Source organism: Mastomys coucha, unplaced genomic scaffold, assembly GCF_008632895.1.
Source record: "Mastomys coucha isolate ucsf_1 unplaced genomic scaffold, UCSF_Mcou_1 pScaffold18, whole genome shotgun sequence".
Lineage (NCBI taxonomy): Eukaryota > Metazoa > Chordata > Mammalia > Rodentia > Muridae > Mastomys > Mastomys coucha.
In genome coordinates, this window is record NW_022196900.1 from 43,776,285 (window position 1) to 43,788,550 (window position 12,266).

Below are 12,266 nucleotides of genomic sequence, written 5' to 3' on the forward strand. Positions count from 1 at the left end.
ACATGCACTTGCTGAGCACACTTTTCAGATGCAATGGTTTTGCAATAGATTCAAAAAACTATAGACCATTGGTTCTCAGCCTTCCCAACGCTCTAGCCCTTTAATACAGTTCCTCATGCTGTAGTGATCCTCAACCATAAAATTATTTCATTGCTGCTTCATAACTGTTATTTTGCTACTGTTATGAGTCATAATGTAAATATTTGATATGCAGGATGTCTGATATGTGACCCCTGTGAAAGGGTTGATTGACCCCCCCTTCCCCTAAAGGGTTGCAACCAGATGTAGCGGATTGGCCCAGCTACAGACTACCAAGCAATGGCCGTGGCCACCTTTTCTGTTGTATGTTTGGCTTTGGGAAATGCCTTGGAGCTACTTTTCCATCCAACCACAAAGCCAGTCATCCCTGATCTTCATAAAAATATGTCAGATCATTCCAGAAATGTTTCTTAAAAGAGAAGTTAGAGGTGGTGACTTTTTATTTTGGGGTCTGCTCATGACACTCGCTTACCCAGCCTTTTCATCTTTCCGGTTTTCTGTAAATGCTGAACGAGCAGCGAATGGTCCATGTTGGGTTCTTCCCTAATTTCTCCTGTAGTTTGAAGAGGATCAGCTTCAAGGCTGCTCTGAGTGGGTCAGTCTTTGCATTTCATACCCTGAAGACTCTTCTCTCTGGTCAAAACTTCTGAGCCAGTGTTGGCACTGCATGCTCCTGATGCGTTCCTGGGCCAAATGCATTGTTGACACTGTGAATTGTCTCTGCTTTACAACCCCATTTTGAGCTTGAATGAGAATCGCTGAAATTTGCTTTTTTTTTGTCTAACACCATTTCCATCCTATCAAATAAATAGAAAATAAACAGCAAAGTAATGAGCCACTAGCCAAATACACAAAGCAAGAAGTGTACATTAAAATTATACATAACACAACCACATCTATTACAAACCTATCCCAGTATCAAATGACAAATTTCAACAACGTGAAAACCAGTTAGCTTTGTACTCAACCTAATTGTGTCATAGAACTAAGTGTGTACAGAATCGAGGGAAGAAGTGTCAGATTGCAACTCTATGCTTTAACATCTCTGCCTCAGAGAGGTAACACATTTAGAAAAAAATCATTGAGGAGGAAGATACTTAGAATATGTCAGTTTATGAATGACAATGACGAGTTTCTGGTTCCAGCAGGGGGCAGGAACCCTTGTTCCTGGCATTCTGTCTGTGAAGGTACACTTTCTTTAGGACACTCTTCTATGGGGGAGGAAGCTGGGCTCTGTGACCTTCACTGTCACCCAACCAGGACTCAGGGAGGGAGGGAGGGGCCATCTGAGCCTGGGAATACTGCTGACTCTTAGGTAACTCAGCTACGATTTTTCCCTCTTCTGCTTTTTAAATTAGTGTGAGCTAGCACGGCCTCAAGATTCCGTGCATAGCTGAGGCAGCAGAAAGTCACATGCATTAGTTAGGACACAGGCTAAACTGCTGTCATGAAGACACTGAGAAATGCCACTGTTGAGATGAGATTGTTTATTCCTCTGCGGGGAGCATTTCCTGGCAGGCCTGCGGCACCTGGCAGGTAGGTGGCACTGCTTCATAAAGCCAGCAGGCTTCCCTTCATTTTGCTCCATCAGCCTAGAGTATTTATCTCATTGTGCTTTTCACATCTGCATCCAGCCCACGCAAGGAAAGGACAAACAGCTACTTTCTTTTATAACATCTGACCTAGAATTTGCGCACATCACTTTCACTGTTACGCCATTAATTGGAAATAGGTCATATGGCCACTCTGACACTGAGCAGTATGGGAGTTGGGAAATACTGTTTCCAGCTGGACACCATTTTCTTCCTTCTTGGGTGTCCATGTGCTTCTGAGGGTGTTTGAGAATGTCCTTTTTACCATCAGAAAGATTAGACTAGATGACAGAAGGAAATAGGCAGTATCTGCCATATATTCCCAATCATAGGTCATCTGTTACATGTGAGGGACGTTGGAACCTCTCAGAGCCTTTCTGAATCTCTGAGAACCTCTTGAAACCTCAACATCTTGCCATCAGAAGAACTGTTTAGCAGGCCAGAGAGGTAGCTGTCAGCTCTTTGCTCTGCAACCCTTCCTCTGCATAGCCCAGAGGCCCCCTTGGCCAGGCACACATGGTACTTGCAGGCTGTGGGTACAGAGCTGGAGGTAGCCCCAGTTGGCCCAATTCTGCCTCTGGCTGCTGCTCCTGGAGTCCCCTTTCCTCCTCCTGCACCTCCCTCGTGGAGGAATTCTGCAGATTGATGGCCTGTCACCTAGAAGATGGAGACAGACCCCCAAATCCTGTGTTCTTAAAGGAGAGGATTAATGAGGCCTTAGAGTTGTTTTGGTGCCTGTTTCAGAATGGCCCGTGGCTGAGGGAGCCGGTGGCTGAGGGAGCCGGTGGCTGTGGGGCTTCGGGCGGTCACGATGCCCTGAATGTGACCTGTCAGGGTTTGTTTGTGATCTTTGTGCCCAGTGATGCAGGTCACAGGCAGTATTCCTCCCAAGAATCTGATTGTTTGCAGTTGTGAAGTGCAGAAGCTTGGATCTGTCGGAGCAGAGGGTTAAATCATGGAGTGTTTTACAAGAGCGGCTATAGGGAATGCCGTGTTTTCTCCTTATATGGCTATTTTTCTCAGTCCAAAATCCCAGGGTGTATTTTACGTGGTTGAAATACACAAATGGAGTCACAGTCTTAGCCAAACATGCTATGTGGCTTTAAAATTAACAAGCCTCTCTCTCCTTCTGTACCCTAAACACACCCTCGAGCAGCAGTCTCTGTTGAGACGGAGGAAAAGAAAGACTCTTGCCTTTTTCGCCACCAAAAATATTTGCTAGGGACTTCTCTAATCCTGCTGCTGGATGCATGAGGATATTTCTTTTGTGCAGGCATTGGTGGGTCAGGTCAAAGTGGAGTAGTTTTAATGAGTGGGTTCTGTGTGAGTGGCCAGCTATGAGGCACACAGGTAGAATGGAGCAGAAACATCAAAATGCTAGGGAAGATACTGAGTCCTTACTCAGCGGACACTAGCAGGGTCACGGGGAGGCTCAAAGTGAGTGAACACTGAGCTGCCGCAGTGAGAGGCTTCCTTCCGCTACCGTCACACTACAGGTGAGCAAAGTATAGCGCAGAAAAGGTGTCCACCGGTGGGTGTCCCCAGGTGAGCCGGGCAAGGACCACTTGATGCTGCTGTGGTTTTCCCCTATTAAAATCTTCCTAAAATACACCAGGGGGCTAGCAGGCTTTCAAGTTGCTTATGCGGGTGGTACATGAGTCTTATACTAGGAAAAGGGAAGTGTGATGGACCAGCTCACTTCTGATGCAAGATCTGCTTCAGGATGTGTTGAGGCCACAGAATAGTGACGCTAGAAGCTAGAGAGACTGGAGAGAAAGATGAGGATACACATTGGGCTTTGCAATTTTTTTCCACTCTCAAAACACCTAAGTATGCGAATGCAAAAGACAATTCACTCTTGCCACTGGAGAACGAAACCATTATTCTACACCCCCATACAGTTATGAATACCATCAACGTGTCTTTTAGTTTTTATATCTTGCATGACCCTATAGATAATCCATGACTGTTTTTGGTACCACATTACTAGCGTTTGTATAGGATGTCAAAAAAGCATCAGTAGATTGGTTTTTCAAAACAGTCACAAACATGAGTCAGTACTGATGAAACAATGTGGCCAGTCCTGAGGATGACAGCCCCTCTTCCTTCTGTTTGCCAATGTTCTTCTAGAATTATGTTGGGCTGATTTTTACTCCCATATGTTTTTGAACTATGCTTCTAATAAATAGGGCCCGGGATCCTAAAGCCCAGTCCACTATTTGTGTTGTATTGTTTTTAAACACACATGAATTGGGCTCAGCACTAAAGGGGCCACCTGAACCTGCTCTTCAAAGACCAGACAGGATCCTTTTGAAGACAGACATTGAACTTGCAATGCTAGAGACACCTGGCTATCAGACATGGCTTTCTGTTCCTGCCTTCTCCTTTCTTGCATTCTTTCTCTGATTACACTTGCATTACCTCAACCATCAAGGCTTCTCTTATGTGAATCTGAGGACAATTTCAAGAAACCAAAACACTGTCTCTTATGATGGAGCCATTAGGAAAAGCCAAGGTCTTGCTTGAGTTTTGAAGAATATTGTATTGTCTTGGCATGTAGATCTGTCCATTCTTCCCATGCTGACCCATGTTCTAGGGTCTACGTACTTGGTTAGCATGGCTACACCCAGTGAGAGAAGAGGGGGCCAGCCTGTTGCTCTTTGCTCCCCAGGGAAAACGGTGCCATTTATTCTGAGAATGTACAGAAAAAGCATTTGATTGGGGAAAGACCTTAGGTCGTTTATCTCTCACTTTTAAAGGATGAGATGGATGTGCCTCCCACTGGGCTGTCTCCCTTCTATTCCTTCTGTTCTACAATACACCACTTCTTTTCATAGAGAAATATGCTTCCAACAGGGGGAAGGAAGGCAGGGCTGGAAAGGAAGGGGATCAAGCGACTTTCATTGAAGGATTCATTTTTGATTTAAATATTTCGCTCTAATCTCCAGCTTCCTTTCTAACTTGGCAGAATGACCAAAAGAAAAACAATGTTCATCCCTAGCCCAGTTTACAGCCTGCCAGAGCAGGGGATCTGGTTACTGCTTTCCAATTGTATATGTTGGGTTGTTCAATATATTAAGTTTTTTCTTATTTCTTTTTAAAAAATCTATTGCTTGTATATGTAGGGTTTTCTTTTTAATGGCATGTCAGAGAGGATATAATGAAATAACCCAGGAGAAAAAATATAGATCAAATATAGCCAGCAATTTAATACCTTTTCTTTCTCTCCCTTTCCTTTTTGTTTCTCTGAGCACAACAGGGGAAGTTCTCAGGAGTGATACATCCTGTAACTGTAAGCAGATGCAAACCTCTGGCTGTGACACAAGCAGAAACTTCCCTTCACACTCCACCCATGTGCAGCCATTTAGTTCTGTGCCACCAAGATGAAGTGACAGGGAGGTGCTGCTCTGGGATTTAGGGACCCTGTCAATGCTCTGCAATAGTTTTTGTTTGCTTTGCAGCTCCCTTTCTGTCTTGGAAGTCTCTCATTGGGATGGGGAAAAAAGCAGGGTGCTGGGTCGGGTGGTTTTAATCTGGGATGAGGTCTTCTCAAAGAGGCCCTACTCATCACTTCCAGCCTGAGGCCTCATAGTCACCTCAGGACACAGGATGAGGTGACTCTATTCGGATTTGGTTTCTGCTCTATTCAGGGTTGATTATAATGTATTCCATGAGCCATGTGTGATTCTCTCAGTCACTAGAGAGGCGGAAGCAAGACCACAGGCTCAAGGTTAGTCTGAGAAACTTAATGAAAGTTTTCGAAAGAAAAAGTGAAAAGGAGGGTTGGGCATAGAGCCCAGGATGGGTGTCTTGTGAAGAAGACAGGCTTGCATCATGTGCACTCGGGCTTCACATTTTATTTTCTAACAATGTCGAAAGTGTATTTAACTTCATGGTGTGGTCTCGTTCCCAACTTCTGAGCAGCACAGACAGCGGTAATGATCTGAGCACAAGTGGCTCACTTTGGAACAATCCCAGGAGAGCCCAGCAGAATCCCGGGGAAGGAGACAAGGAAGGAAAGGAAGCCATTGCAGGCACTGGGTCTCAATACTGCCAGGAAGGTTGCTCGGTCTCAGCATCTCTGATGCTTAGACAGAGGTAGCTCCTTGGTGAAGGGCTGTCAGGTGAATTATAGGAGGTTTAGCCAGCTGTTAGCCATTACGTGTTGATGGCACACCCTTCCTGTGCTGTGACAATCAAAAGTGTCTCCAGACAATTCGAGAGACTGGCACCACCCATGGTGAGTACTGTAGAAATCAGAAAGACTCTGGCATGCGCTGTCTGGTGGCCATATACCAGGTGGCAAGGGCCACCAATGAGCCGTATCTACTGAACTCTATTCTGGAGTTTGGGGAGGCCAAAGAAAGTGTCAGTTGCAGTAGTTGCCACAATGACTCATGACTCAGTTCAAACCAATGGCAATAGCTGGTTTTGGTGACTCTTCCTTACCCTTGGAAACTCCAGTTAACCTCATGTCCTACTTTACAGGCCCCTAAAGTCCACTCCCAGCAAAGCTTAGGTAAGAGCAAATGTCCTTCCCTGTACTGTTCTAAAGGTCCGAGATAACTTGAGCTCACCAAGAGAGTGATAGTCTCCTCAACCAATACAGCCAAGCTCTTGTGAGTCTGTTTTGCATGGCATCTTGGTCTTCATCTACAGATAGAGAAACACAGAACAGATTTGAACCAAGCTTTCCCTCCCTGTACCTAATGAGAAGAGTGGTCTTTGCCTTTGACCAGATAGGTTTACTCACAAAGTTGGGCAGAATGTAGGCAGAAGAACCTTTTGGGGGTGGGGGACAGAGATCATCCTAACACAGAGATGGATGCTGAAAACAGCTATGGAGAGTGGCATGGGATTCTGGGTCTGGATGATGGAGATTTCATAGGAGCTTCCTTGGCCCAGGCTGGTGAATCATGTCCAAAGCAGTGTTTAGATGAGGTTCTAGGAATTTCCAGTAGGATGATCTTTCTCCATCACCACTGTTCTAATGGTATTCTGTCAGAGCTGTGGCACAGATGGTCAGATCTGGCTATCTAGCTAGATCCAATGGACACACTCTTTTCCCCTCCATTTGTCACAGTGAGGCACTTCTCACTTTAATTTGTTTCCTAGCCGTCTTGCTTCCTTTCTCCCCAGCTCTCCCCTTTCCTTACAGGCCCCTTGGGTGGTTCTTCTCTTGCAGCCCACTCTCCTCTGCAGGGACTCTGAGGGCTTCATGGCTGTCTGCCTAGTTTATCATCCAGTCTTCCTGAACGATCTCACAGACTGCAGCATATGGGATTCCTAGAGCCCCAGACTGGCAACTTCCAAGTCTGACTTGTAGCTCTGCTCTTTAGTGGAGGAGGGCACATTTGTGTCTGATAGCCTGTGTGAACCTTGAGCTCAGAGAGTCCAGAACAGATCTATTAATCTGTCTAGTTTTTTTTTAATTTTTGCCATGCTATATATTTTGATAATATTTTCTCCTTCCCCAACTCCTCCTAGGTTCTTCCTATCCAACTTTATGTTCTCTTTCTTTCTCTCTCATAAAGAGAGAGAGAGACATAGATAGTATGTAGGTAGGGAGAGAAAAAGAGAGAGAGAGAGAGAGAGAGAGAGAGAGAGAAAGAGAGAGAGAGAATGCAAGAGAGAGAATGCGAGAGAGTGAGGGGGCAAGAAGAAAGAAAGAGAAGGAATCAGGAAAAACATTAAAAAAAAACAACAAAAAGTGAAAACCAAAACAGACAAACAAATAAAAAGAAAGACAATAAAACAAAAAGAAAATTAAAAGTACACAAAAAAACCCATGGAGTCCATTTTGTGTTGGCCAATTATTCCTGGGCATGGGGCCTGCCATGCTGTGTGGTTGATACTCCCAGTGTCACTCTGTTGGAGAAAACTGATTTCCTCTCCCCAGTAGGTATCAATTGCAAATAGCTTCTTGAGTAGGGGTGGGACTTTGTGTTCACTTTCCCTTCACAACACTGGGATTCTGTCTTGGTTTGAACCTGTGTAGGTCTTGTATACAAAGACACAGGCTCTGTGTGTTCATACGTCTGCAGGTCTTGTTGTGTCTGGAAGATGCTATATCCTTGGAGTCATTCAGTGCCTCTGACTCCTATACTCTTTCTGACTCCTCTTCCATATAAAGCCCTGAGCCTTGCAAGGTGAGGGTTGATAGAGTTGTCCCATTTAGGCCTGAGTGCCCCAATCTCTCCCTCACTCTGCACATTGCCCAGTTGTGGGTCTCTATGGTAGTTCCCATCTACTGCAGGAAGAAGCTTCTCTGGCAGGTTTTGAGAGCTATTGTATTCTATGGATGTGTCATTCTATGTGTATTCTGTGGATGTGTATTCTATGGAAGTGTCATTCAGGGAAATTTTATTACTATATTCTTTTAGCAGAATAATACTGTTAGGTTTTCCTCTAGGCCCATAACCTATCTAGTCTCAGGTTCTTGGCCACTTTAGAAGTGTCACGTAAGGATCCAACTCATGGAGTGGGCTTTGAAGTCAGTCAGAAGGTGGTAGCACTCTTATAATGCGTGTGACCCTATTGGTCCTTCCGGCTGTTCTTGACACTGTCCCTTCTTGTACTCTCTTTTAACTTATCTGTGCCTTTCCTCAGTTATCTAGGGATGCTCGCAAACGTACCCCTCACTGAGCTCTCTTCCCCCACCTCCCACTCTACAGGTCCCGTTCTCCTCTCAGCGTGGAAGTGCCCACTATGTGGCACCTCCTGCCACTGCTCCCACACAGCCATCTTGAGTGTTTGTGTCTAGTCAATACCATAGTCTCAGAACTGCTCTCCCTGTCTTTAAGTTTCTCCTTCTCCACTCCCTACCTATGGCCCATATGGCCATGCTTTTTGAAGGACCTGCCATCATACTTCATTTGAAATTTCAAAAGAGGTGCTGCCCTAATTTCATCCTGAATCCCAGAGACACTGAGTCTGTTATTGCTTGAGGAGACAGACTATCAGTGTGTTTATAAATCAGCTCTACTTGGATCCAAATCCTGACCCTTCGGATAGGTTTTCCATTCCTGTTCAATTTCAGCATCCTCAGTTGTAGATTAAGATCTACAATACCTGTGTTCAACAGTCCCCCCCCCTTGCCAATACATTTAACTTCTTCAGTTTCTATTTTTAACACTGATCATGATCCCCAACTATTCCTATAGTGCACCAGGAACCAAGATAGTCTGAGAGGGGATGACTCTATTCAGATGACTCCATTCTGTGATTGCAATAATTTCTTTGTCTTATTATTGTTATTATTATTATTAACTTCATAGTCTCTTCTGCTTAGTTTATAAATTAAACTTTACCATAGGTTTGAATGTGTAGTAATACACAGCGTGCAGAGGGCTAAGAGCTATCTGAGACTTCAGGCATCCATTGGAGTCTTGGCACATATCCCTTACAGATAAACGACAGACTGCTGTAAATATATCAACAGAGATAGAGCCTGGCTCATATTAAGAAGCTAGTAAGTGTTTTCTGCCTCATTGGAGACAGACTTCTGGAATGGCATGGGTGTGCCATGAGCTGACATTTGTGGAAGAGCCCACCATATGCATGTATTGTCTGTCTCTGACACAGACTCTGGTTCTGGACTGGGTAGGCACTTAGGGGTCAGAAAGGACTAACACATCCCCAACACTGGCAAGTGGGTTAGGGAACAGGGCCCAGGAAATAAGAGGGACCCCCGAGGAACAGGGACATAAGGTTGTGCTGTGTCTGGTGATAAGCTCACTGGGGAGTCAGCCAAAGCATCAATTGACCTGTCAGGATTTGACATTGGTTGCTGAGCCTGGGCTGCTTTGGGTCCAGCAGCTCATTGCTCTGTCCTGTGAGCCTCCTCAGGAGTGTAGTGAAAGGCGCCTAGTAAGGCTTCTTAGACTTATTCCACTCAGCTTTCTTGAAAATCTGATAAAATGTATGTGTGTGTGGTGTATGTGTGTGTGTGCAGTTACATGCATACATGGGCCTATGTTTGTGTGTGTGGGGGTACAGGTGCATGCCTGTGTATGTGTGTGTGTGTGCAGTTACATGCATCTGTGTATGTGTGTGTATGCAGTTACATGCATGTGTGTATGTGTGTGTGCATGTGTGTGTGCATGTGTGTGTGTGTGTGTGTGTGTGTCTGTGAGTGTTGAGGCCAGAAGTTGAGGTTGGGTGTCTTTTCTGGTTACATTACATCTTATTTTCTGAAATTGCATCACTGAATTTGTAGCTTACTGGCCCAGCTAGACTGGGTGGCCAGAAATCTGCCTGCTTCTGCTTCTCCAGGGGACATATAAATTTGCATATTAATGAGATAGATGTGTGCTTTACTTGTTTTTAAATAGGAATTAAATCTTGGCTCAATTTTTAATCCTGTAGGGTAGGGCATTTTTACTGTTTTTCTCACAGTTAGCTGATATTTTGATTTTGTAGTCTTTCATGTAGATAATGCTACTTTGAATAAATACATAAAACAAAGGAAAGACATAAGTTCAGGGTCATTTCAGAAGTTGCTGGAAAATTTGTCCTAATCTTAAGTCAAAATTCTTTTAATGATTTTTTTTTTATGAAGCTCAAGTCAGCAACTCAAACGGAAATTTTTAAAATCAAACATTCTAACCCAAGGCAGTCCAAAGATGAACTAATTTGATGATTATGTGCTTGAAGAGAGATGGTAGAAAAATATTGAAAATTCATTTTTCTATAATTTCTCCACTATGTCGCTGTAAGATTAGAAAACTTTATATGCACATCAAAAACACTTCAGTTCATTGCAGACAGTAGCCTCAAATCTGAGGCAAGACATCCCTGTCAGAAATGAGGCCTATTGGGCTAACCAATGGATGTGTATTATATATAGCAAGACTTTTCAGATTTTACAATGAAATTTGCCTCTCAACTACACTCTCTGGTTTGTAGTATTTTTTTTTTTTTTTTTTTTTTTTTTTTTTTTGGTTTTTCGAGACAGGGTTTCTCTGTGTAGCTCTGGCTGTCCTGGAACTCACTCTGTAGACCAGGCTGGCGTTGAACTCAGAAATCTGCCTGCCTCTGCCTCCCAAGTGTTGGGATTAAAGGCATGTGCCACCACCGCCCAGCTGGTTCGTAATATTCTTGTTAGCTTTGCTTTTGCTTTCTGCTTTTTTTTTTCCAAGATAAGAATTCATTCTGTAGACCAGGCTGGCCTTGAACTCACAGATATCTGCCTGTCTCTGCTTCCTGAATGCTGCCCAAGTGTGCACTACTATGCTTCGCTACAGAATTCTTAAGGGTTAACTCAACCTTTTACCTCCCACCCCCCCAACCCCTGGGACCAGCCTGCCCTGAAGGCTGCTGGGATGCTTAGCAGCTCCATCCTGACCTGCCCTGCCTTTGTCACTTTCTTCTTCCTTCTCTCTTTTCATGACACAAACCCTCTTGTCTTTATCTGTCCCACCCACACTGCCCCTGTTACATTTAGAAAAGTCATTAAAATCCAGAGTGAGACGCACATCCCTAAAACCTCCTTTTCAAACAGAACATGAGCTGTTCCAGACCCCCTTCTCTCTCAGCTTGCTGGCCACTCAGCCACGTCTCAGTCTGCTGCTGGCAGACAGGCTTCTGCTCCTCCTTGGTACCACTGTCCTGGCCAGGAACATTCTGCACACGCTGTTTCTGGAACAGAAACTGTTGCAAAGTCTTAACATTCCTCATCTCTAGGAATACTTTTCTGCAGAGGTGTAGCTGGACACATCCTCCAGGATGAGTGTAAGTTCCTGAGATTATAGAATTCAGGCTTGGAGGCCTCTGAGAGGTCTGGAGGCAGCTCTGCTCTGGACAGATGAGGGACCTGAAGCCAGAGAGGCCAAGGGGAAGTGCCCAGAGTCCTGCCACCACCTTGAGCCTGGACTTGTGCCCAGACCTGCTGAGCTGACACATTTCATCTTTCCCTCCTCCTCACACCTGATGGCACAGCCTCAGAGGCTTTGGTGGAGATTTCAGTCAATCAGGATTGGGTGGGGTCTGCTGCCATGGCCTAAGGGAGGGAGGATGGAGTATGGTGGCTCTCCTGAGGTGGTGGAACTGGAAAGGTAGAATCTAAGGGCTTTAGAAACAGAGACAGGCCAGGAGGCCTTCACCCAGTGCTGTCATTCGCACACCAAGGAAAAGTAGGCAGAGTGGAGGGTTTGCCATTTCTGTGCTTGTCTGATTGAGAGAATGGGATAAAATTGCATTTTAGCTTTGAGATGCCTGGAGAAAATGTTCAGGCAAATACACACATCTGGACTCCAAAGAGGTCCCAGGAAGCAGAGAGAATATGGGGTCTTCAAGGTTATGAAACTACAAGTTTGGCTGGGATGGGCCAGGTAAGGAGAGGGTGTGTGTGTGTAAGGGAGGTGGGAAGTCCGTGCCCTTGCCATCACAAGAAAGGGGGTTAGAAAAACTCTGAGTAAAGGCGACACTGAGCAGTCCACTCAGCAGAGGAGAACCCAGCAGGCAGAGGCTTCTGGAAGCTTTCTGGAGGAGAGTGTCAGTCTCTGTGTGGGCTTGTCGCTGTGAGTTCTCCCATAAGTGACTCACAGCAGCCTTGCCAGGCTCTGGGAATGCAGGGGAAAAGAGGCTCTGAGAGAGAGAGAGAGAGAGAGAGAGAGAGAGAGAGAGAGAGAGAGA

At 45.1% G+C, this 12,266-nt stretch overlaps 1 long non-coding RNA gene across 1 annotated transcript in view; it reads left to right on the plus strand.

Moving 5' to 3' along the window:
* Positions 1-1,412: 1,412 nt before the first annotated feature.
* Positions 1,413-12,266, plus strand: part of LOC116095391 — a 42,813-nt gene continuing 31,959 nt past the window's right edge. Inside the window, exon 1 of the long non-coding RNA XR_004120585.1 lies at positions 1,413-1,575. This is a non-coding gene — a long non-coding RNA (uncharacterized LOC116095391). The remainder of the gene's footprint in view (positions 1,576-12,266) is intronic.